The sequence below is a fragment of the Macrotis lagotis genome, chromosome 5, assembly GCF_037893015.1.
Source record: "Macrotis lagotis isolate mMagLag1 chromosome 5, bilby.v1.9.chrom.fasta, whole genome shotgun sequence".
In the NCBI taxonomy this organism is placed as follows: Eukaryota; Metazoa; Chordata; class Mammalia; order Peramelemorphia; family Peramelidae; genus Macrotis; species Macrotis lagotis.
The window spans coordinates 113146858-113172796 of NC_133662.1; the positions used below are offsets into that span (position 1 = coordinate 113146858).

Below are 25939 nucleotides of genomic sequence, written 5' to 3' on the forward strand. Positions count from 1 at the left end.
GCTCCAACACGCTAACTGCAGAGGTCCTCAACACACTCATGTCATATGACATTCTCTTCCACACTGTCTCAGATATACATAAATAAATGGATCATATCTGACCACAGTCTATTTTTATTCTACTTCTGTCTTCTAACCCTAAACCCTGTTCATTCCCACTATGATCTCCAATCCCATGAATGACCCCTCAGTACTTTCCTAATGACCACACTCTTCTTGTTTCCCAATCTTGGTCACTTGGTGAATGAGTTCAACTCTACACTGTCTTCTTCTCTAGAATCTTTTGTCTCCTTATGGTAACAGTATGGTTCCCTCATCTTGGGATCGTTCTCATTATCTGCTGCTTTTATTCTTAGACACACGCCACTAAACGATACTGGAGAAAAATCACAAAACTATGCTGACTGGCTCTACCACAAATTTATTTTATACAACCTCAACTGGGTTCATTCTGCAAGGTGACCCTTTTATACCTGCCTATTTGCTTCAATGTCCCATTTGCCACAATAGTTCATCCAAACCTTTTCAGCCCTCCTCAAACTTTCCTCATTTTCTCATCCTCTACTGAGAATCTTGCCTCATATTTCACTGAAATGAGGCCATTTGCCGAGAGCTGCTACCTCTCCCCTCCTCATATCATTCATATGCATTTCACCATTATTTCCTTCTTCAACTGTCTCATACAGAGAGAAGGCCTTCGACTTGCACAAGTGGTCCTATTCCATTCCATCTTCCACTGTTACATGTTCATAATGGACACTTAAGGTACCTCAACATACTCTGTCCGGTGCCCTCTTTTACACCATTTCACTTGGTAATCACACTAGTTCCCATTATTCTAGTTATCTAGACCCAACCTGTCTGCTGATCTCAAATTTCCAGCTACATCTTAAACTTAGCATTTCTAAAACTGAACTCATCATCTGTTGAGGGCACCATCATCCTCCCAGTCCACCCAGGGTTGCAACTTGAATGTGATCTTCAATTTCTTACTTTTTCTCCCAGATCCAATCTGTTCATAAGGCCTATAAGTTTTACCTTTGCAATATCTCACACATGTCCCTTTTTTCCTCTGACACTGCTACTATTCCTATCCCTCATTATCTCATACCTAGACTATTATAATAGTCTGCTGGCTGTTCTCATTGCCTTAAGTCCTTCCTCACTCCATCCATCCTCCACTCAACTGTCAAAATGACAGGTCTGAACATGTCACCCTGCATCCCTATTGAATAAACTTACTATCATCTTCAAGATCAATCATATAACCCTCTATTTGACATTCAAAATTCCTATTTTTCCTGCCTTTCTTAGTTGACTGAATATTTTTGCTTTTAGAAATAGTACTGGAGATTTTAATGCATGTTTAAAAGTAATTGAATTGTAAAAAATGTAACCAATTAACACTGAGAAGCTACTTCCCTGAAAATGCTCAGCAATAAGGCTCATTGATTCATATCTAATGAAGTTAAGTGGAACTTTTTAAGTGAACTGTCCAGGCAATAAAAAAGATTGTCACTTATTCTGTTTCCAGGCTGGGGCACACTGTGATTGTCACCTATTAAGTAATACACTTGTCAGCTCTCTTACATCAATGAGGTGAGAGATTTACAGAAGTCTAGGAAAAGAGTCATTTTAAACTCGGGAAACACTTAGGTGCAACTGGTAGTGTTGTCATACAAACCTAAAAAAATACTATCGGGGGCGGCTAGGTGGCGTAGTGGATAAAGCACCGGCCCTGGAGTCAGGAGTACCTGGGTTCAAATCCAGTCTCAGACACTTAATAATTACCTAGCTGTGTGGCCTTGGGCAAGCCACTTATAACCCCATTTGCCTTGCAAAAACCTAAAAAAAAAAAAATACTATTAGGTTTCCAATTCCTAAACTAACAACAGAATCTTTAAAAGGGTAAAGAATTTTTTAAAATGGCAAAGAATGTAACTACTAACATTTGCCAATCTGAAATAATCTTTTCTTCTATATCCTCCTATCCAAAGAGAATTTCACAGGTGCTTTTATTAATTCTGGTGCTAAACTTTTCTTCTTCAATATTTTCAAGTCAATCAGCACTGTCACTTAATGCCTTGTGACTCTAAGCATCTTTTCAGGGCTCCAATTTCCTTAACTTCAAAAGGAAGGGTGGACTACCTGACCTCTAAGTCCCTTCCACCTCTAAATCTCTGATTCCATGATTAAGGACTTACTATGTTCAAGTCACTATGCTGGGCACTGGAGACAAAAGACACTAGCAATCACGTTGCTCATAGAAGAAACAATTCTATGTATGTTCATATGTAAATATAGAATATATTAAAGCATATAAAGTATATGTGCATATATATGTATACTGCCATATATAATATATATTTATATATACACACACAAAAAATAATTAAGAGGGATCAGAAAGGTTTCATGTAGGAGTCAGAATTAAAAAGAAGAGAATTTCAGAAATGGGAGACAATCTATGTAAAGGCCCCAAAGTTAATTAATAATAGGCAGTTTTCTGGGATGAAAGGGAGAAATATGAAATAAATCTGGATAGATAGGTTGGAATCAAATTGGGAGGGTGCTTAAAGGCCAAGCATTAGTTTCATTTTGCCTATGAAGCAAATGAAAGCCATATAGATCCTTGAACAGACAATGGAAGAGTCTGGAAACAGGGAGGCCTACTGCAATAGACAAGAACACAGTCAAATTAGAGCATGGAGACAATGATGCAGAAGGAGACTCAGTAAGACCCAGCAAGTGACTGAATATAGAAGGATGATTGCAAAAACTGGGTGACTGAAAGAACAGTGATATCTTAAACAGAAATAGGGAAGTAAGTTCTATTTTGATCATAAGTTTGAGACACCCACAAGACATCCAAGTAGGGACAGTTCAGGGGGCAATTGATAATATGGGAATAGAGTTCAGGAGAGAGATGAGGGCTGAAGCTGATTTGACAGTCATTTACAGTGAAAAAGAGTGAGAGATACTTAGATAAGAGAATATAAGGATCTTTGTTTCTTAAAGATAACAGATTGGCCCAATATAATGTAAAATAAAATACCCACTTAACGTCCATATAGCTCTCTCCTCACAGAGAATCTGATACAAACTTGCTTCTCTGAATACAAAACTTTTATTTAAGCTACTCTATCATCCATTTTATATTTGATTATCAGAAAGTAAATTTTAAACCACAAACAGAACTTAAGTTTTTACAGAAAGATAAAGTAATTTCAAATCAAATGTCTAAACAAGTCTTTTTTTTGGGAAAAGATCTATGTTTTCCATTTTTTATATCTATCATATAGCATATTAGAAAATACTCTCTTACTCAAGAAGCTCTTATATGTTTATGACTGCTTCTATGATCATGTGAGACAAATCAGCTACACAAAGTGTGTGCTTGAAATAGCATTTTGTGATCTAAAGGCACTTTCCAACACCACAGCTATGATCATATGGTAATCCCATGCTCTGGGATCAAGTCATCTAGATGGGGGGCAGCTAGGTGGCACAGTGGATAGAGCACAGGACCTGAGTTCAAATCCAGCCTCAGACACTTAATAATTACCTAGCTGGTAATTGGGCAACCTTGGGCAAGTCACTTAACCGCACTGCCTTGCAAAAAACAAACCAAAAACAGTCATCTAGATGCTTGCTAGTTGAGAAACCCAATCCCTAACCTAGAATGTCCAAGCCCTGAAGCTCTCCCACAGCTTTCTATGATGCTACAAATTTAATCTCCCTGCCACTAAGAAAAAAATGGTGAGTGCTTGTATTGCCTTCTTGGCTGTGTCCCACAGCCCTTCCATGGTGAGATTCCTGGCAAAGGACCACACATGGGAATTTGACTACACCCTACCCCACCCTCCAGCCATGACATTCCTGTAGCCTCATGACAAGGTAAAAGAGCCAAGCTTCAATCCCAGTCTCTCTCTATTCCTATAAATAACTGCAAATGCCACTAAAGTCATTCTTCCTGATCACTTAAGTCATTTCCTTTCCTAGAATCCTGAAATAGCTATCAAACACAAAAATCAAGCTCTTCAAATTATGAATTTCTAGGAACAGAGGGAGCTTGCCTTAAATAAATGTATAATTCTGTATAATATTTACATGTATACACACACACACACACTTTTAACTTAACTCTCATAATTTATCTCTGACCATGGCTGATGTGATGGCATAGCTGGATCTTCCATGCTTTTATAGGGAAGAATTATTATTTTAAGTCATATTATCAACTAGAAGAATAGGGGATGATGATGGAACAGGGCAGGTTACGGTTAGGGATGAGGATAGTGTCTTTTGGATCATCATCAATATGCTTGATTTATTGGAGATTTTTGTCTTGAACATAGTTCTACTAATCAATTAAATTTTTTTTTTTGTGGGACAATGGGGTTAACTGACTTGTGCAAGTCAATACCCAAACCACTGAGAACTTTCTACCACCAACCAACAACACACCATTATTTTCCTTATTTACCACTGATTTTTATTTCCTAAAACTAATGTTAACTGGAGATAGAGTCAAGTTCTAATTGATGAGAAAAAGTAACAAAATTAGACTCTGACACAGTGTAGTGAATTATGTATGGGGTGCTGGATTTGGAAAGAGAAGACTAGATTTCACATTTAGTCTCAGATACCTATTAGCTGTGTGATCCTGGGCAAGTCATTTAATCTCATTGGGTCTCAGTTTCCTTAACTATAAAATGAGGGAATTAGATTTGATCATCTATAAGGTTCCTTCTGTCTCTAAATCTATAAACTTATGACCAAATCATTTAGTAGTTGTTTCAATATATTAAAAAACAACCATAGTAAAAATTGTTAGGGGTCATTTTACTGACATATAATGGTTTAAAGATGACTAGAGTTCATAATAAAAAGTCAGATACACTCTAAGGTTCTAAAATGTCCTATGAAGCAAAACTCTGAATACAGTTCAACAAAGGTTGTCGAATACAGTTTCTTAAATGTATTTTATTGTATTCTTTGAAACTAGTAATCTGCACACAACATACTTTCATGATGTTTAGTTAGCCCTCAGCTAGAACAGTTTGTTCTCTAACCATGCTGGTGAAGTTTATATTGAACTCAGTTTAATGTATAAGAATGGCATGTGCTTTATGAAATAAAAGTACTTATCACCAGTCAAAAGATGCTCCCCTTTCAAAAATTTCCATAGCGTTCCAAAACTAACCAAACACAATAAAATATTTATGAAGTCTACAAGAAACCTCCAACTTATGAACACACTTGACTTACAAATAATTCAAATGTTGTAAAAAGATAATAGAGGTCTCTCAGTCCAAAACAGCTGTACTCCTTGTATAGCCTTTATTTGCAAGTGTTTTAAATCAGCAATTACTGTATGCATTATATTTCCATGAAAATAAGACCAGATCTTTTTTTTTTTTAATAGAAGCATAAATATAGATTTCTTTTTAGTCCAGGTTTGGTTTACTGTGATCCCTTGGGATCACTACTGATCCATCCACCTCAGGATTCAGGTTTCCCCCACCCCTGTACACATCCCTATCCCCTACAAGTGGGTATTGGTAGACTTGGGGGCTTGTCTTTTATCTTGGGAGCTTTGGCAAATGACATATACCTCAGAGCATCCTAGGTTCCTGCAGCAAACCTAGGTCCTCCCAGGTCACTTGCTACCAGGACTTCGTGACTGGATTGCCAATTCAGGAACTTCACTGTCCAGGAAGACTGAAGTCCTGGGGACTCCACCCCACCCCTCCAGAAAGGGTCTGAGGAACCTACGGTTACTGCTGCTTTTCCACAAAGCATGAAAATAGATTCACTCAGTTAGAAACTCCCCTCCCCCCGAAAAGGGTAGGGAAAATACAAGGGCACTGTTGGGAAAACTGGGATAAGCTTGAGGAAGATCAATAAAATGAGAAAATATATGTAAAGGTCCTTGCAAACTATGTAAATGTTAGCCATTTTTTTTTTAAACATTAGTTCACTACTTTTAAAGATCCTATGCTAAATGGAGAAATAATACTATCAGGAAGGTTCTTTCTGATACTAAAAAAACAAATAGGCCAGTCCTTTGAGTTTCCTCATGGGAGAAGAACCCTGGGAACTCCTCACTTTAGCTGCTTCATAGACCCTAAGTCTGGAAAAAAAGAGGAAGAGACCTGGGCTATGTAGAAAACAATAAAACCAGCTTTTCCTAGCTGTTCTAGGAATGAAGAAAACCAGGAGACCCAATTCAAGCGGCTAAAGCTGGATTTTGGATCCCTGGCTAGAGAAGGTGAGGCTGCAGACAATTTGTGGCTAGGAAGCAAAACCATTCCCCAAGAAGGGGGTTGGGGAAGGATGGGGAACTGGGAAGGCAGGTCAGCTTTGCCTGCCACTCAATCCAGGCATGGATCACAGTCTCTCATTTTACTGCAAGAGAGACACTGATTTTGAAACAACCTAGATGCATGTTGTCCTGGCTTAGGAAGGTCTGAGCACAGCAGTTGCCACTGCTGAAAGAAGGTGGCAGCTGTGTGGCAGGTACTTGGAAACTGCTCTTGGGCAAGGAGTAGGTACCCTTCTTAAAGGGACAGTGACAGGGTAGGCCATTAAGTATGCAGAGGCTTAGAGCAGGGTTGTCCCAGGTGGAATGAAGGAATCAATGGTCTCACATATATCTCTATAGGCGCAGTTTCCAATCTTTTTAATACAAGGGAATTGCAACCAGAACCCAGGAGTCATTTCTTTCTCCAAAGTTACCACTGCCTTCAATGGAGAAGTGAGAGGAACACTGGTCTTGGTCTCCATGGCAATGGTTACTTTTCCAGGGATGGTGATAGGAAATGGTTCTACCTCTAGGCTGGTGATCACTACTGGGTCGTGCCCACAATCACAGTTTTCCCATGAAAAACTACTGATCTTGTTGAGGAGGGACAACTCTTCGGCGGGAGTAGGCCATCACAGAGACATGAACAAAAGCACATCTAGAACAAGGGACTTCATGGTGTCTGACAGTCAGCAGTTGCCAAGACCAGGTCTTATATTAATATTTGCTCCAAAAGACACATTAGGGTTTACTTTCAGAAATTTTATTTTTACCCATGTTCAACAATCTATGTTTATTCATTTATTCCTGTATAAAAATTTATGTCATCATCATCTTGTCATAACTCTCCAAACCCCAAATTTTGGCCTGAATTTCTTTTAACTCCTTTTTCTGTAGAACCATTGGTCCCAATCTTTCAGCAAAGAGCTCTCCTTAAATGAACATTTCTTGGCCATGTAGTCAGCTCATACTGCATTGGCAACACAGCTATCAGGATTTTAATCCCATTGATTTTTCACCCAAGTCATGACCCCTTGCAGAATATGGTTCAGAGTTTCCCTGATTTCTCTGCATTCTATTTTCAATATAGTCATTGATTTCCATGCATAAATGGTCCTTGAATGGCTTGTTTAATGCAAAATCAAGAGTCTGGAGATAGGCAGTCATTCCTGCAGAAATTATTTGATATCTTCTCTCTGCAAATAAGTTCTTTCTCTTTCTTTCTCTCTCTTTCTCTCTCTCTCAATGCTACCTAGATAAACCTAAAAATATGTAGCAGAAAATAGCCTAACCACAAAGCTGTATGTTTCTCAAACATAATTGTCTCTTGCCATTAAGACAATTTTACATTCTGACAAAAGCAAAGTCAAGCTTGGGAATTGATACAAACCACTGGGAAAACACATATGGGATGTTATTTTAATGTAAATTCTTATTCTTGGTCATTATTTTTAAAATAACAAGGGACTAAGGTTCTTTTGACTAACAATTATTTAACATTTAAAGCAAAGTTCTCCCAGAGGAAAAAGCTATATATGTTTTCAAGCAAGCAATCAATCTGCATGATACAATTTTGTCTAACTTTTAAAAATTTCTACTTTTTATATTTATATTATACATTTATTATATAGTTATATTATAGTTATTCAAATACCAATTTCTGCCATTTTGATGATTGTATTATAATTTGGCCAATATAATATAATACCTTTAGACCTATTCCAATTATTAAGAGTCTCTGATTTTTGTATGACCAACATAATTAAATTTCAATCATACTCACTATAGTTTCCATAACTTAAATTTGGAGACAATATTATTTAAAGTGATAACATTCTTAATCTACTTATGTTATCAAGTACTTTGACAAATTTGGAAATTTTAAGCAAGTTCATATGTTAAACTATATTTGAAATGACTTAAAATCTTTATGAATAAATGCAATCTTGAGGTACAAAAAAAAAACTATGGTAATAGTGGGGAAGAAGGGAGCAGAGGAGAAACACCTGAATCTTCTTCTCATCAGACTTCGCTTAAAGTCAACCTACACATACTCAGTTAACTTATAAAACATCTAACCTTTCAAGTATTAAAAGGGGAAAAGGGGAGGGGGGATGGAGAAAGGGAAGGGGAGGGGGGAAATAAGGGGAAATAATAAAAGGAAGGGAAGGGAAAAGGCTAAAAGGGAAAGGTGAAAGAAAGGGGAAGGTGTGATATAGGAGGGCAAACACACTGCAGGGGGTGGTTTTCAGAAACAAATGACTGGGGAATATGGATAAAGGGGGGGAAGGGGGAAAATACAAACAGAGGGAAGATAGCACAGAGGGCAATAAAGAATTAGTAATCATAACCTTGAATGTGAATGGGATGAATTCTCCCTTAAAACATAAGCAAATAGCATAGTGGATTAAAAACCAGAATCCTACAATATGCTGCTTACAAGAAACTCATCTGAAGCAAAGAGATACATATAGAGTAAAGGTAAAAGGTTGGAGCAAAATATATTTTACTTCAGCTGAAGTAAAAGCAGGGGTAGCAATCCTTATCTCAGACAAAGCAGCAGCAAAAATAGATAGCATTAAAAGAGATAAGGAAGGAAACTACATCCTCCTAAAAAGGTACCATAGACAATAAAGTCATTTCAATATTGAATATATATGCAACCAGTGGGACAGCATCCAAATTCTTAGAGGAGAAGCTGAAAGAATTACAGGAAGACAGACAGCAAAACTCTACTAGTGGGAGACCTCAACCTCCAGCTATCAGATCTAGATAAATCGAATTATAAAACAAACAAGAAAGAAATTAGGGAGGTAAATAGAATGTTAGAAAAATTAGATATGGTAGATTTATGGAGGAAACTGAATGGGGATAGAAAGGAATATACCTTTTTCTCTGCAGTACATGTAACTTATACAAAAATTGACCATGTACTGGGACATAAAAACCTAATGATCAACTGCAGAAAGGCAGAAATAGTGAATACATCTTTCTCAAATCACAATGCAATAAAAGTCATATACAATACTGGCCAAGGAGATATAGACCCAGAAAAACTGGAAACTGAATAACCTCATTTTAAAAAATGAGTGGACCAAAAAACAAATTATAGAAAGAATTAACCATTTTATCCTAGATAATGATAATAATGAAACAACATACCAAAACCTATGGGATTCATTCAAAGCAACTCTCAGGGGATATATTATAGCTCTAAATGCTTATATGAATAAATTGGAGAAAGAGGAAATCAATGAAATAAACATGCAACTAAAAAAATTAGAGAAAGAACAAATCAAAAATCCCCAATTAAGTACCAAATTAGAAATTCTAAAAATTAAAGGAGAAATTAATAAAATTGAAAGCAAAAAAACTATTGCATTAATAAATAAAACCAAAAGTTGGTATTATGAAAAAACCAATAAACTTGATAAACCTCTGGTCAATTTGATTACAAAAAAGAAAGGAGAAAACCAAATTGCTAGTATCATGAATGAAAAAGGTGAACTCACCACCAATGAGGGGGAAATTAAAGTAATAATTTGAAATTATTTTGCCCAACTCTATGCCAATAAATATGATAATATAAGTGAAATGGATGAATATTTACAAAAATATAAGTTGCCCAGGTTAAATGAAGAAGAGATTAAATACCTAAACAACCCTATCTCAGAAAAAGAAATGCAACAAGCCATTACTGAACTCCCTAAAAAAAAAAAAAAAATCTCCAGGGCCTGATGGATTCACAAGTGAATTCTACCAACCATTTAAAGGAACAATGGGTTCCAATTCTATATAAACTCTTTGGAAAAATAGGGAAAGATGGAACTCTGCCTAACTCTTTCTACGAAACCAATATCGTGCTGTTACCTAAACCAGGAAGAATTAAAACAGAGAAAGAAAATTATAGACCTATTTCCCTGATGAATATAACATGGAAAAAATCCTAAATAAAATCTTAGCAAAATGATTACAACAAGTTATCACTCGGATAATACAGTATGATCAAGTAGGATTTATTCCAGGAATGAATATTAGGAAAACTGTTAGTATACTCAATTATATCAACAACAAACCCATCAGAAATCATATTATATCAATAGATGCTGAAAAAGCTTTTGACAAAATACAGCATCCATTCCTATTAAAAAACACTAGAGAGTGTAGGAATAAATGGACTGTACCTTAAAATAATTAGCAGTATCTATCTGAAACCATCAACAAGCATTATACTCAATGGGGAGAGGCTAGAGGCATTCCCAATAAGATCAGGGGTGAAATAAGGGTGCCCATTATCACCACTACTATTCAATATTGTATTAGAAATGTTAGCATCAGCAATTAGAGAAGAAAAAGAAATTGAAGGAATTAGAATTGGGAAGGAAGAGACAAAACTCTCTCTCTTTGCAGATGACATGATGGTCTACCTAGAGAATCCCAAGAAATCATCTAAAAAACTAGTGGAAACAATTAGCAATTTTAGCAAAGTTGCAGGTTATAAAATAAACCCTCATAAATCCCCAACTTTTCTATATATGTCTAGCAAGAAACAGCAGGAAGAGCTAGAAAGAGAAATCCCATTCAAAGTAACCTCAGACAATATAAAATATTTGGGATTCTATTTACTAAGACAGACTCAGAATCTTTTTGAAAACAATTATAAAACACCGTTCACACAAATTAAATCAGATTTAAATAACTGGGCAAATATCAACTGCTCATGGATAGGTAGAGCTAATATAATAAAAATGACAATTCTACCAAAACTAAACTATCTGTTTAGTGCCCTACCAATCAAAAATCCAAAAAATTACTTTAACGAGTTAGAAAAAATTGTAAGTAAATTAATATGGAGAAATAAAAAGTCAAGAATTGCCAGGAGCTTACTGAAAAAAAAGTGCAAAAGGAGGTGGCTTAGCCCTACCCAATCTAAAATTTTATTATAAAGCATCAGTCATCAAAACTGTTTGGTATTGGCTAAGAAAAAGAGTGGTGGACCAGTGGAACAGACTAGGTGTAAAAGCAGGAGATGATTATAGTAATCTGCTGTTTGATAAACCCAAAGAGTCTGGCCATTGGGATAAAAACTCCCTCTTTGATAAAAATTGTGGGAAAATTGGAAGTTAGTAGGGAAGAAACTTAGATTAGACCAACACCTCACACCCTTTACCAAGATAAGATCCAAATGGTTACAGGACATAGACAAAAAACAATACTATAAGCAAATTAGAAGATCAAGGACTAGTCTACCTGTCAGATCTATGGAAAGGGGAACAGTTTATGACTAAGGAAGAATTGGAGAACATCACCAAAAACCAATTAGATGATTTCGATTACATTAAACTAAAAAGCTTTTGCACAGATAAAACCAATGTAACCAAGATCAAAAGAAATGTAGTAAATTGGGAAACAATCTTTACAACTAATGATTCTGACAAAGGATCATTTCTAAAATATACAAAGAACTGAGTCATATTTTTAAAACAAAAAGCCATTCCCCAATTGACAAATGGTCAAAGGATATGCAAAGGCAATTTACAGATGAGGAGATCAAAGTAATCCATAGCCATATGAAAAAATGCTCTAAATCATTAATTATTAGAGAAATACAAATTAAAGCTTCTCTGAGGTACCACCTCACACCTCTCAGATTGGCCAGTATGACCAGGAAGGATAATGATCATTACTGGAAGGGATGTGGGAAATCTGGGACACTATTACACTGTTGGTGGAGCTGTGAACTCATCCAACCCTTCTGGAGAGCTATTTGGAACTATGCCCAAAGGGCAACAAAAATGTGCATACCCTTTGACCCTGCAATACCACTACTGGGTCTATACCCTGAAGAGATGAGGAAAAAGGGTAAAAACATTACTTGTACAAAAATATTTATAGCAGCCCTGTTTGTGGTGGCAAAAAATTGGAAATCCAGTAAATGTCCTTCAATTGGGGAATGGCTTAGCAAACTGTGGTATATGTATGTCATGGAACAGTATTGTTCTATTAGAAACCAGGAGGGACAGGATTTCAGGGAAACCTGGAGGGATTTGCATGAACTGATGCTGAGTGAGATGAGCAGAACCAGAAAAACACTGTACACCCTAACAGCAACATGGGAGTGATGTTCAACCTTGAAGGACTTGCTCGTTCCATCAGTGCAACAATTGGGAATAATTTTGGGCTGTCTGCAAAGGAGAGTACCATCTGTATCCAGATAAGGAGCTGTGGAGTTTGAACAAAGTACAAGGACTATTCCCTTTAATTTAGGAAAAAAAACAGATAGCTTATTGTCTGATCTTGTTACCTCTTAGACTTCTCTTCTCTTTAAGGATATGATTTCTCTCTCATAACACTCAATTTGGAACAAGGTACAACATGGAAACAAAGTAAAGACTGACAGAGTGTTTTCTGGGGGGGGGGGAAGGAAGCAAGATTGGGGGGAAAATGAAAAACTCAAATAACACATTTAATAAAAATAAATTAAAAATAAATAAAAATAAATGCAATCTTTACCTATTATTACATTGTATTGTAAGAAAAGTGCAAAACTACAAGTTATTGAAAGTATTGTGTTAACATGAAGGAAGAATGATCCATTTCATTCTTCTTTATTACATTTTCTTTAATCTATCAATAATTAGAAACTAAAGAAGAATTTGGCACATATTTATTAAATTCTTACTTCATGCCATGCCATTGTAAATAAAAAGACAATGAAAAAAATCGCTGCTCTTAAGGAGTTTTAGGATCCTAGATTTAGAGCTCAAAGGGACCTCAAAGACCTTGAGGATATAGAATCCAATCCCTTCATTTTACAGATGAGGAAATGAAGACCCAGAGAGGTTCAGTGATTTGCTTCAGGGTTCAGAATACACAAAGGTAGAAGCAGAATTTGATGTAGGTCTTCTAAATCCAAACCCAGTTATCTTTCTACATTATTCCACTGCTACCTCCAATATTTGTGTCATTTTAAAAGTTCCTCCTCTTTGATACAGGGGAGAAAACGGTTTTTTCCCCCTCCCATTTTCAAATCACAAGAACCAAGGCAGAAGCAAATATTGTTGCCAATGGTGATAGGAACTGGTTCTACCTCCAGGCTGGTGATCACTACTGGGTTGTGCCCACAATCACAGTTTTCCCATGAAAAATTACCTATCTTGTTGGGAAGGAACGACTCCTCTCTCCCCTGGGTACTTAGGCTGCAATGGAGATTCAACACATAAACAAAAATTGTTCAGTTCAGATTTGAGTTCAATTTTAAAAACATATACAATAAGCCTTTATTCCCAAAAAGGAACTGCTTCTTCATCCTTTTATCTAGCTATTCTCAAATATCAACTTATAATTTTTCCTATTCTAAAAAAACTGGTAACTGGAAAATATAGGTGGATAGAAAAAATGCTTTCTTTTCTATGAAAAAGTATGATGTGCTATAACAAGAGATTCTTTTGGTTAATACAGAACACTAAAATTCTTTTGTTAGGCTATTTCTCCCATAATATATGTTCAACAGTTTTCAAGTTTAAGATGCTGAATCCAAATAGAACATTTAAATGTTTAAATCATCATCAATTGGAATGAAGTATATGGCAATACATTAATTTACTTAGGAATTAAAATACTGACACGATTCACTAATATTTTTCAAATAGAAAAAAGCAACTAGATAATGTCTAGCTTTAAAAAATAGTTCTTATACAATCTATTACAGTTCACTGCAGCAGTCTAGGGACTCGTAAGAATAAAAAGAATCAGACAAATGACCCCCTCAAAAGCAAGGGGAATAAAATGAATAAACATCAACTGTATAAATGCTAGCATTTAACTGTACTAGAATATTATAGAGGTATAAGAAAGTCAGGTGAAATGAAAAAAAAATCACTGGAAAAACTGTGATGGAATGAAGAGAGAAGAAAGCAAAATCAAGAGAACATTTATATGGTTTTATAACTACATCTATTTGTATATACACATATCATGACTACAATAACATAACCAATACAAAACTTGAAAAGTAGTCATAGTCTAATAAAGTATATAACAAACAAATATCAGTCCTAAAAAAACTGATAAAAGAAATTCACCTTCATCCCATTAGTGGATAGGTAGGGAACTTCAGATGTTTAATGCCTTTATAGACTGTCAACCAGAGTTGGTGTTTTGGTTGGCTTTGTTTGCAAGTTTTTATTTGTTATAAGGAATGGTTCAATGCCATGGGAGAGTAATTAGTGTTGATTAAAGGAAAATGATATAAAATAAGATAAAATAAAATAAATGAACATATAATCAGGTCAGTTAGACATTATTTACAAGAGAATCAAGACGATTCAAAGCTTAATGAAATTTCAGGAGGATAGGAATATCTGAACAAGACTTAAAAAATCCATACATAGCACATAATAAGCATTTAACAAATGTTTAAAGACTAACAAGATAACAAAGGGAAGAATATAACCAAGATGGGTAAAAGGTAACAATGATGATTGATGATGATGGTGATAATGGTAGCAGCTAGCCTTTATAGAGGGCTTTAAGATTTGTAAAGTGCTTCACATCTAATATAAATCATTTGATCCTCACAATCCTGAGAGATAGGTGCTATAATTATCCATATTTGGCAGACATAGGTTAAGTGATCAGCTCCCCTTCCTCCTTCCTTTCTTACAGGTACTAAGTATCTGAGCTTGGTTATAAACTCAGGTCTTCCAGACTCCCAGGGTCCAGGATCTAACCCACTGTATCCCCTGCCTATACTTTGTGAACCAGGATAGCCCAGAAACCTCCACTTAGCATCTCAGAAAAGATATAACCAAGTACAGATGAGAGAACAGAGACATGTTTTGTAAGAAATGTGAGTTCTTAAAAATATCTGACTGGTCCTTCATCTCTTATGTCAAAAGCATGGGAGGATTAAGGGTGAAGTAAAAAACTTTTTTCACATAACAAAATCAAAAATAAAAATTTTTATTTATTTATTGCTACAGAGTTTCTAGAACTCTTTCACAAGTATTATAACAGTAGATCATCATAGCAATTATATGAAATAGAGAATTATTATTTCCATTTTATAGCTGAGAAAGCTCTAAACTTCAGGGAACTTAAAAGATTTGTTTAAGTTCACACACAGCAAGTAACTGCAACCACGATTAGAACCAGATCTATAGATTCTTGATCCAGTACCCTTTAGGTTCCAATTATTAGTTACAATACATTAAAACATCTGAATGAATATATACTGGATTAAATAAGATTTTAAACAAATACAAAAAACTTGGAAATATAAAAATTTCAAATTAGTTTTTATTTAAATTATATAATAAAAATCAAATACTTAGAATGCATAATTAAACAGGATGACAAGTCCAAATATGGTTGTTCTATTAATTTTGAGAGAAATAATTTTAGTTTTGTACCAATATCAATTGCTGAGGACAATGTAGAGAGACATTCTACAAAGAATCTGTTAAGATCCTCCAAACCAAGTAAAATATATTTTGATACTTGTTCACTTCAATGCATAGGTGGGAAAAATATGAAGATGGGGAGAAAGATAAAGGAAAGCATGGTCTAGGGAGAGGGAATAAAAGAGGTCAAAGATGTGTAAATTACACAAAAGGCTCCATTTTTTTATGAAGAACATTTTCTCTGGGGAAAAAAAACAACAAAAATTTGTAGGAACCAAACATGGTAAGCACCAATAAAACCCTAAAGAAAAAAACATTTTATTTTAACAGGCTTGTTGCTGGCATGGAAATTATCCCCTGGGAAAGTTGTCTATGCAAACTAACCACTGATTTGTCACATTTAATATTAGAATTGGTTGGGAAACATTTTTAAAAATACAGAAAAATATATTTGGCATATAATAAAAAGAATTTAACTTTGAATTATATTAAAAATTACAGCACATAAAATAGGAAAAGGATTTTTTAAAGGAATAAAGGAGTTTCTACTTTAAGAGTTATATTATTTACATTTCTAAAAGAACACAATTTCATGTTACTAAAAAACACCTAGATCTAGATATTTCAGACACAACTATGTTTCAAATCAATAACTGTATTTCAAATCTGTTTCATTCTATACAAATCCCATGAAATAATCCTAAACAAGATACCCAAACTTTATTATTTAGAATATAAAATTCCATTTTAGTTCACATTCAGAATTTCACCAAAGACACTGATATCAGGGGCAAAAAACGTCCAGTTGTTTGGTCTGGCATTTCCATGGCTCTCTAAATTCAATATATCTAGGAATTTTTAAGGGGGTGAATTATTTAAATGATTGACCCAACATAGCAGGAGAATGATGCTATAAATATCTAAATGGCCTTAAGCAGAAAAAAAAAGGTTCCCCATCCCTGATAGGAGAATGCATTAGATTAAAATTCTCCTAGAGGTTAATTATTAGAAGTAGGTAAGTGGTTTGAGACAGATAAAGATTGCCTGGTCTAAAATTAGGAAGACCTTGAACAAGCCACTTAACTTTGCCTCTGTTTCCTCTTGTGTAAAATAAACTAGAGAAGGAAATGATCAACCACTAAAATATCTTTGCCAAGAAAATCCAAAAAGGAGTCATGAAAAGTCAAACACAACTGAAAAACTGACAAATTACAATTTATGACAGATTCTGGACCTAAGTTTCCTTGTAGGTAAAATGGATAATACAACCTCCAACATTCCTTCTAGATTTAGACTCTCCCTTCTCATCTATGTATGTAAAATGTTTTTAAAATTTAGATTTTTTTTAACATTTCCCTTTCAAATATATCTCTCCATCTTAATTATCCAGGAAAGTCTACTCTGCTTAATTAATTTTGTATCAATTGATGTCTTCCACACATTATCATTCCTTATAGCACCAGACTTCATTATATTAATGTAGAACAACCTGTTTCATCTGAAATGAAATTCACCCAACAAACTCCCAACTTCATAATCACCATTAAGAGTTTAATTCACTAATATTAAAATAATTCAATGAAGATGTTAATCTCCTTGAATGGATGGATCCTTATCCTCTCTTGGCATAGGTAGAAATCTATCCCATGCCCTCTCATTCTGAAATTCTTATTCATGCTCTGGCAATGTTTCTCTAGGTCAGTGGTTCCAATTTATTGGTTCATGAACTCCTTGGAGTTTATGATGCTCATCAGAAGGGTTCTATGCACATGAAAATTTTTAATGTTATTTGAAGAAACAAATAATTGCCTCACATCTCATAATATCATAATTTTCTTTTTCTGTCATATTAGCCAAAGTTGGAGAAGATGTAGGAAAACTGGGACACTTATGAATTGTTGGTGGAATGGTGAAGTGATTCAACCATTCAAGAGAGAAATTTGGATCTATGTGCAACAGGCTATAAAACTGTGCATACCCTTTATTCCAGTAATACTACTACTAGATCTGTAACATAAAGAGATCATAAAAAAGGGAAAAGGATCCATATGCACAAAAATATTTACAGTAGCACTTTTTGTGGTAGCAAAAATTGGAAATTGAGGGAATGTCCAATGGCAGAACAAATTATGATATATGAATGTTTTGAGAATTCTATTGTTCTATAAGAAATGATGAGCAAGTGAGCTTTACAAAAACCTTGAAAAACTTACATGAACTGATGCTGAGTGAAGTGAGTAGAACCAGGGAACACCATACACAATTACAACAATAATGTGTGATGATCAACTATGATGAATTTAGCTCTTCTCAACAGTATAGTAATCCAAGACAAGTCCAAAGCACTCATGATAAAAAAAAAATGCCATGCACACCCAGAGAAAGAACTATGGAGTGTGAATGTAGTTCAAAGCATACTATTTTCAGTTTTTTTAATTACTTTTTTCCTTTTCATGTTCTTTTCCCTTTTGTTCTGATTCTTCTTTCATAGCATAACCAATATGGAAATATGTTTAACATGATAGTACATGCATAACCTATATCAGATGGCTTATTGTCATAATGAGGGAAGGCAAAAAGGGAGCAAGAAAAATTTGGAATTCAAAATCTTACAAAAATGAATGCTGAAAAAATCTTTACATGTAACTGAGAAAAATAAAACATTATCAAGTACAAAAAATGAAGTAAATAATTGTTCGATTATGTTATAAAATATTTTTCATCTGTGACAAGCATGTTCATCTTTGAAGCATTAAAGATTTCTGCAGCAATTCAAAACTATCCTTTGTGCACAATAATTTTGATATTTGTGCAACAATTATATCAAACTATTTCTAAGCATGAGCTTGCAAATTGTTTCCAAGTTACCAAAATGGTTTGACATTCTAATTCTCAATGAATAATCAGATGCATGTCCATACTCGTATTTTTGTTCTAGGCCAAACATCACATCAACAGAGTAATTCCTAATTTTATACCTTATCAGCTGTATAATCATGTGATCAATATGAATATTTGTGTTCTTGAATCAAAATGTCAGGTTGTTTGAAAACCACAATAAGTCATGCACATAACAAACTATCTTCAAATCAAGGACCATCACAACAGCTCTGTAAAAGTCAATCTTATTTAGCATCTCACTGCAGTGTTAAGGCTATTTATTAGTTTAAATCTGTCCTATGCTTATATTACTATTCTTCTGACAAGAGAATTTTTAAATTAATTGGTAAGCAAAACCAGAAAGTCTTTCAGGAGATTTTTCTGAGAGTGCTGCCAGTGTGCCCAAGGCAGAAGAGAAGAAAAATCACTTTTCTGTAAAGATTCTTTTCTTACAAAGGTTAGTTTATACATAAATATTATTTAAAAAGAAATGATACATATGATTGTGCTTTGCTTTAAATATATTTATTATTTGATGAAATACTTGTCATTAGTAGAAAAATATATCAAAACTAGTTATTAATTTTCATCATTTGGTTAGTCAACTAAAAATAAAAAATGAATTTCCATTTCTCAGCAAGACAGATTATAAAAACCTCTCCTATCATATTTAACCACATGTTTGCATGAACAAACATTGCCATTTTATTCTTGTTTCAAATCAAAATACAGAAATAAAATTGATGTAGAACCAGATTTAAGACTATTTATCTAGTGTTAAGCTAAATACTGCAAACCTTTGTTCATATGACAGAGTCCAACTTTGAAATTCTGTATGTATGTGACTATTATGTTATAATCTTCCAGGTTGTAATTTACTTTATTCAAGTTTTATTTACATTCAAGTCCTGCATCACCTACTGCCTTTCAAACTGAATGCTCTTGGGGGCGGCTAGGTGGCATAGTGGATAGAACAGCAGCCCTGGAGTCAGGAGTACCTAAGTTCAAATCCAGCCTCAGACACTTAATAATTACCTAGCTGTGTGGCCTTGGGCAAGCCACTTAACCCCATTTGCCTTGCAAAAAAACCAAACAAACCCAAAACCAAAAACAAACTGAATGCTCTTAAGACATCTCAAACTCAACATGTTCAAAATGGAATTTATTTTACCTTCCCTCAAACCCATCTTTAGTCTTCCCAAGTTTAGAACTTTCTAAGTTTTCATTCTAAACTGTTCTAAACTACTACTAGGGAGCACCTTAAGGTTTGCTAAGTGCTTTATATATTATCCCATTTGATCCCCACAGATGATGTTATTACTTCAATTTTACAGTATGAAGAAAAATGAGGCTTAGGGTGGCTAATAGATTTTCCTAGGGTCACAAGGCTAATAAGTGCCTGAGAGAGAATTTGAATTCTGATCTTCCTGGCTCCAAACTCAACACTATATCCCCTGCATCTCATAGATATTTCACTCTCCCTACATGTCAAAGCTGTTGCCAAATCTTGGTATTTTAACCTCCATACTACCTCTCATATATGTCCCATATAGAGCCACTTTCCTAATTTAGGATCGCATTACCTCTTGACTGGACTATTGCCAATACCTTCTTATTTGGTGTGTCTACTTTGAGTCTTTTCTCATCCTTTTCAAAGTCATCAAAATAATTTCTCTAAAGCACAGGTCTATGTTATCCCTTTAATAAATTTCACTGTCTCCCTTTTATCTCTAGGCTCAAATATAAACTCTTCTGTTTGGTATTTAAAGCTCTTCTCAAGCTTACCCCTTCCTAGCTTTTCAGATTTCCCCTTAATCCTCCATCCACCCCCCATGAACATTCTAGTATAGTCATACTGATCTCTTTGCATTTCTAGATCTCTAGTCTTTGTTTTTGAAATAATCATACTTCTTAGATTCTCCTCCTATCTCTTAAAATCCCTGGTTTCCTTCAATATTCATTTCAAGGGCGAATTTGCAGGAGATACTAGTGCCTTCTCCTCTAAGGTTACATCTCTCTCCTGTGTTCTTATACATATGTATATTGTCTCTACCATTAGAGTGTAAATTCCTTCAGCAAAGGCATTGATTCAGTTCTCATCTTACTGCAGAGCTTAGCACAGAACATTACATATACTAAGTACTTCATAAATGCTTGCTGGTTGATAAAATTTTGTTATGTAAGCTAATTTTTTATATGTATTTATGTGGTAGAAGGGAGGCAGTTAAGTGACTTAGTGGACAGAAGGCTACATCTGGAGTCAGGAGACCTGAGTTGAAATCCAGCCTCAGACACTCATTAGCTATGTGTGACCCTGGCAAGTCATGAACTTAATCTCCTGGAGAAGGAAATGGCAAACTACTCCAGTATCTTTGCCAAGAAAACTCAAATGTGGTGGCAGAGAGTCAGTTTCAACTGAAGAACCAAACAACAAAATTGTGGTAGCACGCTGGACTTTTTAAATGAATTTATTTTAAACTTCCTATTACATATTAGATACTGTCAAATTGAACTAGAAGTTCTATACTCAATGTATCAGTGACACAATCTAACCTTTAAGACTACAAGGAAACTTCTACAAACTAGATGATTATGATTTGCAAAATAAGGATTTCTCTTAGCCACAACAAGTAAAAGTAAGCAACTGTTCAGCTAAGCCCAAGTTCTGTCACCTCATAACATAGCCAAGGGCAACTAGATGGTGCAGTGGATAGAGCACTGACCTGGGAGTCAGGAGGACAGGAATTTGATTCCAGCCTCAGACACTTGCCACTTATTAGTTGTGTGACCTTGGGCAAGTCACTTAAACCTGACTACCTCACATCCAGGGCCATCTCCAGTCATCCTGATTTATATCTGGCCATTGGACCCAGATGACTCTGGTGGAGAAAGTAAGGCTGGTAACTTAGCACTGCACCCCCTCACTCAAATCCGATTCCCTGATATCATGATCTTCTTTGCTAATGAAGGACAAACATCATCATCATCATCATCATCATCATCATCATCATCATCATCATCATCATCATCATCATCACAAGAGATTTGGCAAGCTTTCCTGACATTTGAAAACCAGTAGAAAGTAGAACCAAAGCCAAAGAAGAGTTTGAATTAAATGGTCCTCTCTTTCCTTGTTTCATCTTCCAGAGGGTAAAAACTATTGTGAATCCAATAATCCTCCATTTTTCTTTTAAACATTACATACTTTATTTTGTTAATAAAAGAAATTTGCATTAAAGCCTCTTTTTTTATCAGGTTCAAATAAGCTTTTAGGAAACAATTTTAACACTTGCATAGTCCCCAGCTTCCTATTCAATTGCCAACTTGCACAAAATTGTAGGCTATCATGGCATAAAAATTAATTGGTGTAGTCTTTTGCTCTAAGGAAATAGCTCAATCGCAAATGGACAAATAAAATTATTTTTTTAAAAACCTTTTCTGATCAAATCCCATCAAAACCAAAAGACTTTTCTAAGGCCCTCCTAGTCCTAGTCTACTAGTGCCTTCCCTCTGAGATTACTTTCCATTCACACTGTATGAATCTCATATATGCATGCAATTATTTTCATGATGTCTTTTCCATTAGAATGTGAGCCCCCTTAGGGTCTTTCACTATATTCCCCCATGCTTTTTAGCAGTGTTTGGCTTACAAAACTGTACTTATTGACAGACTGATTATTTTTTTTCCTTTTAAAGTAGTACACATCAGTCATTATTGTTTAGATACTGGTAAAGTACTCTTCAAAATATTCATGCATTTTTTTTTACAAATCTTTTATAGTTTAATAACTGTATCAAATAAGAGAAAAAAGTATTTGGATTATTAAAAATTATCTTTCAGGTCCTAGAAATATGCTGCTAGGCAGGTTCAGGAACTTGTTCCCGGACAATAACTTTAAGTATTAACCTTTTCTCCCCTAATCCATAATATAGTTCTTCCAGAAATAAACCACCTGGTATGCTTCTCTCTCCCTTCATCCTCACCTACTTCCTCCCTACAAAAAACACCCTGGAAATAAGGGCTACTCCTCTTTTATATCCTATCAACAAACAAAGCAATTCAGATTAAAGTAGTTTTATAAAGAATAGATATATGATCCATTTCATTAGTGAAGAAAGAATCTTAGATAATATTTTGCATACTGTCTACATTCAAAGAGTAATGGAAGAAAAGTTCAAGTTAGAGGATGAAAATTATCACTTGAGAGGAGTACTTTGGTCTCATGTAACAAGGCAGTCATATTAATAGCATCACAGAGTAATACAGCTACACATATTTCCCTGCAAAATTCTGAGGAAGGTCTCCTCTACTAGTCTACATGAAGGCAGAATTCTTGTCTTACAAAAAACTGATGTTTACCTAAATATTTGTCATAGACTTCTACATACAAGAGGTGCTAAATAGCTGCATGTATTAAAACTCAAAATAACTGGGGTGACTAGATGGCACAGTAGATAGAGCACCAGCCCTGGAGTCAGGAGTAGCTGAGTTCAAATCGGACCTCAGACACTTAATAATTACCTAGCTGTGTAGCCTTGGGCAAGTCACTTTAAACCCACTGCCTTGCAAAAACTAAAACAAACAAACAAACAAACAAAAACAAAGAAAGAGACAAGATTTAGGATGTGGTCACAGTGAAGGGACAAAGGAGCAAGGTGGCACAGTTTGGTCTGAAATCCTCAAAAACCAAAGTCTGAGAAGAATTCTGTTGATCCCAGAACTAAAGTAAAAAAGCTTCATAGCTTCTCCAGACTGCTCCTAAGGCTTCAATCTTCCTGACTGATATCTACAGAACTCCAGGTGACAGATGGCAATGAAACTTTACCTTTTACATTCAACTTTGAGTTCCAAAGCTGTAGTATACTCCTCTAGATATGCTAAGGGAATTCAGGTCATTAGTAGGGCTTAGGTTATAATCTCCCTGGAGTCTATCAGGGAGTCTAACAGTTATCAGAAAAACACATTTGTATATATATGAGAAAAGAAGATAATTCTACTTTATCACCTCAAGATATTTACATTGTTTTATGTATGTCAAATGCTCCAAACTACTAGACTGATGACTCTTCCATGATCTAGGAATGATGAAAGCTGTATTTTTGAAGTTACAAGCTGTTATTTCTAAATAATTATCCAGAATTAAGGGGCGGCCAGGTGGTGCAATGAATAGAGCACCAGCCCTGGAGTCAGGAGTACCTGGGTTCAAATCCAACCTCAGACATTTAATAATTACCTAGCTGTGTGGCCTTGGGCAAGCCACTTAACCCCATTTGCCTTGCAAAAACCTAAAAAAAAATAATTATCCAAAATTAACTGTCAAACTTTGAACTCCAGTAGCAAAGTACCCAGATATTTCAGGTACTCAGATACATACATTTCCCTTCTGTTAACAATTGTCAAACTACAAAAGTGCAAAGCAGTTTGGGGGGTAATGCAATTTCTTTTCTTTTCTTGTCTTTCTTTCTTTTTTTTTTTTAGGATTTTGCAAGGCAAATGAGGTTAAGTGGCTTGCCCAAACCCACACAGCTAGGTAATTATTAAGTGTCAGAGGCTGGATTTGAACCCAGGTACCCTTGACTCCAGGGCTGGTGCTCTATCCACTGCGCCACCTAGCTGCCCCCGGAATGCATTTTCAAGGAAGTGTTTAGGGAATACATGAAAAAAATGTATCAGGGATGTCTGGACCAAGATGATGGAGTATAGGCAGGGACTTGCCTGAGCTCTCCCCTAAACCATTCCAAATACTTTTAAATAATGACTCTAAACAGATTCTAGAGTGGCAGAACCCAAAAAGACTGAGTGAAACCATTTTTCAGCCCAAGACAATTTTGGAAGATCTTTGGCAAGTGTTTCTTGCGCTGGTGTTTGAAAGGACCCGGAGTGCAGCCTGGACTGCACTAGAGTGAACCAACCCCACTGATCCAGGAACAGACTGCAGCACAACTGGGTCAGAGGCAGTGGTGGTGGTTTCTGGATCTCTTAGTCCAGGGATTACCAAGGACAACTTGAAAGATTAGCAGGAAAATTCTGCTACTGTAAGTGAGATTGGAGCACAGGTCTCAGCAGCACAAATCCCCAGGGTTTCCTGGGGTCCCAAGAAGAAGAGCAGAAGCATAGCAGAACTAACTGCTGTAGTAGAGCAGGAAATCAATCATCTTACAGTTCCAGGGAAGAAAGGTGTGCTTGGGGTCATCCACAGACCAGAGCACAAGCCAGCAGAGCAGTCAAAATCTCTCCTTAGATGATAAGACCTTGGGAGAATTGAAAACTTGAAGGTCCCTAGAAAGTATCTCTAAAAACAATTGCAAAAATCCTCAAAATCTTGGGATAGTGTGTCTTCCACACTGAAAGCAGAGTCCTACCTTAACAAAGAGTGAAAATCAAGTCATAGACTGGAGAAATGAGCAAACAATGGAAGAAAAAAATCATTAGGAAGATCAAAATACATTCTCAGAAGATAAAGTCAGAACTTCTATATCCAAAGCCTCCAAGAAAAATATGAATTAGGTTCAGACCATGGAAATGGAGTTCAAAAAGAATTATGAAAAATCATATAAGGAGATAGAGGAAAAATTGGAAAGAAAAATGAGAGTGATGTGGGAAAATCATGAAAACTGGGTTAGTAGCTTGGTAAAGGAGATACAAAAAATACTGGAGAAAATAACATCTTCAAAATCAGACTGAGTCAAATGGCAAAAGAGGTCCAAAAAGCCAATGAAGAGAAAAATGCCTTAAAAAGCAGAATGGGGGGGGGGGGGTAGCTAGGTGGTGCAGTGGATAGAGCACTTGGGCAAGTCACTTAACCTTGTTGCCTTGAAAAAAACTAAAAAAAACCACAAACAAACAATAGCACCAATCTTGGAGTTAGGAGGACCTAAGTTCAAATTTCTCTAGCTGTGTGACCCTGAGCAAGTCACTTAACCCCAGTGCATTGCAAAAACCAAATAAAAAAAAGCAGAATTGGCCAAATGGAAAAGGAGATATAAAAATTCATGGAAGAAAATAATTCCTTAAAATATAGAATGGAACAAAAGGAAGCTGATAACTGTGTCAAGAAACAATTAAAAACAACCCAGAAGAATGAAAAACTAGAAGAAAATGTTAATTAGCACATTGGAAAAAATGACCTGGAAAACAAATTTAGGAGAAAGAATTTAAAATTTATTGGACTACCCAAAAGTCATACTCAAAAAAAGAACCTAGATATCATTGTTCAAGATAGGAAAGCTGCCCTCATATTCTAGAAGCAGACAGCAAAATAAAAAAAAAATCTACTGATCAACTCCTAAAAGAATACACTGATCACCTCAAAATGAAAACTAGCAGGAATATTACACTCAAATTTCA

At 35.4% G+C, this 25939-nt stretch overlaps 1 protein-coding gene and 1 pseudogene across 3 annotated transcripts in view; both read right to left on the minus strand.

The window, feature by feature from the left end:
* REV3L (REV3 like, DNA directed polymerase zeta catalytic subunit) overlaps positions 1 to 25939 on the minus strand; it is a 244142-nt gene that overhangs the window by 195602 nt on the left and 22601 nt on the right. The window lies entirely within an intron of this gene.
* On the minus strand, positions 4979 to 9565 carry LOC141487816 (ganglioside GM2 activator pseudogene; annotated as a pseudogene).